Here is a 2,584-nt window from a genome sequence, read left to right on the forward strand (position 1 = left end):
GACAGGCTGTTCCATGTTTGCAGCTCAGACACACGTCGAGGGGATCCTGCTGGCGCACGTCAGAGACACATTTATTCCAGCTCCACATTTCAGACTGCTGACGTTTTTCATGTCGAAATAGACTTTTTAATCATTTCCAGCAGCAGAGGTGGGTAACCCATTGTTCATTTAGTAATGTGCTAAACTCAGTTTTGGTGGAACAAATTACATTATAAATATTTTGGAAAAATATCTGAATTTCTGCACGAGTATGTCATTGTGTGATTGTTAATTGCATTATTTCTATGCAGTGGTGATTCACAGTGAAAATATGTTTGGCATTGTGTATATATTTGAATTTCAATGTTTCAAAATAAATGTTTTTCTTAAATAAGTGTTGCCACATCTGTGTTTGAGTGTCTACAAAAGTACCAAGAAAAAAGTTTTTGTCCACTTCTTGATTTACAGCACCATAGTTCATAGATTTTATGTTATTTTCCTTGGAATCAATAAACTACATTAATATTCCAAACAGCAGGTGGCGTAGTAGTTAGAGCACCCTTTGGGCTTTGAGGTTGCAGGTTCAAATCCAGTCTCTTAACTGTAGTACCCTTAAACAAGGTACTTACTCTTGAGTTGTTTCAGTAAAAATTACCCAACTGTATAAATGGGTAAATAATTGTCTTAATACTGTAAGTCACTTTGGAGAAAAGTGTCAGTTAATTTAATAAATGAACAATGAAAGCAAAGGACTGACGCAGAGATGCACGAGAGATCACAGATACACACATTAAATGTCCTGTTTCATACACGTTGAAAACAAATTAGAATTTAAGTGGGGCCCTCCCAAGGATGGGAATGTAACCAGTAGCAGGTTAGCTCAGTACCACTGAAGGACAGCCACTGTCCACCGGCTGAGTCGAAGCAGGCCGACTGGGAAGTGCCCAGAGATATATGGAGGGGAAGAGTAATTAGACCTGACACTTTATTTCCCAGCCCAGTCACGTCTCCACGCACCTCTCCCCATTCCAGTCTGACATGATTTAATCTGATGAATACTTGGTTTATGTCCTTGAGTGTGGGTGCAGAGGTGGGGGTAGGGAAGAGCACTATTACCCTGCCTGCCACCGCCTTGAGGGAATCCTTTAAGGATGATCTCTATCTGTCTGACACGTCACCACAAAAAATACCATGTATCCTCTGAACGCCGCGGTAAATCCCGTGCCGTCCCTACACAATGCATCGCAATCTGCACACGACCAGCTTTTCTCCCTGAAGATCCCAGTAATATTGAAACCCCCAAACTGCTTTTTCCTTTTGAAGATGGATTGATTAATTCCATGTGAAAAAATGTGAAAAGTAAGCAGAAATCGTTGACGAGGACAAGCCGCTCTAATCTCCTGAGAAATGTGGACAGGAGGCCCATGACCAAAAAAAAAAAAAAAAAAAAACTTTAGGTGCTTTAAAATGGTGATATTACCAATCAGCAATTTATATAGTAATTTATCCCACTTCCTTCAAGTACACAAAAGATGGTTTGCTGACAAGCTGCGGATCCAAAGAAACATTTGGTTGGAAGCACAAAGTATTTATACTATTTAGTTAGATGGGTAATTTCACTAAACATGCTGACAACAGTGAGCATTAGTTTTCTTCATATGTTTACAAAAGTTATCTAGGTAACTAAGCGACTCCGCATTTGTGGAGTAAAAAACATCTGCATTTCAGATTATTTAAAATATAAATTTTCTGACATTTATTCAAGGTGATCGATCTACAACTCTGCAATGATTTATCCTTTTTTACCCTGAAGAAGAGTAAATACCTGGCTCCGAGGTTGGATTTACACTATTGACCTTTAGATTGCAAGGCAAAGACCTTTGACCTTCAGAACACCACCACCTGCTAGCCTCATATAAGCATGTATCAGCAAGATGGTAAATCTGAACATTGGTTGTCAATTTAGAAACACAACTGAGACCAGAATTTAGTAACTTGATCTGTTCATAAATCCAACCACTGTATCACACGACACAGATGTCCCTCGATTTACTGTAGCTGTAAACACTGTAGAAGCAAGTTGGGTTTGTTCTCTGCATTCTTACCGTGTTTGGCTGTTTTTTACAGCTCTGACAGTTTACAGTTCGGGACACAGAAATGGAGGAAATATTCACTCTGTAACACACACACACACACACACACACACACACACACACACACACACACACACACACACACACACACACTGTCTGAAATCGCTTGTCCCATACGGGGTCACAGGGAGCCGGAACCTAACCCGGCAACACAGGGCATAAGGCTGGAGGGGGGAGGGGGCACACCCAGGACAGGATGCCAGTCAGTCGCAAGGCACCCCAAGTGGGACTCGAACCCCAGACCCACCGGAGAACAGGACCCAAGCCAACCCACTCCGCAACCACACCCCCCTTGCAACAAACACCTTTTTGAAAATTGAAGAAAACAATACATTTCTTTCTGTATTTGAAATTTGTAACTCAAACAGTTGGAACATGAGGAGTGAGTGCACTCCGTGTTATGCTTAATGTTGTAATATACACATTCTGAAACTGACAACAACAACAGCAGC

The sequence above is a fragment of the Scleropages formosus genome, chromosome 23, assembly GCF_900964775.1.
Source record: "Scleropages formosus chromosome 23, fSclFor1.1, whole genome shotgun sequence".
NCBI classification, from domain to species: domain Eukaryota; kingdom Metazoa; phylum Chordata; class Actinopteri; order Osteoglossiformes; family Osteoglossidae; genus Scleropages; species Scleropages formosus.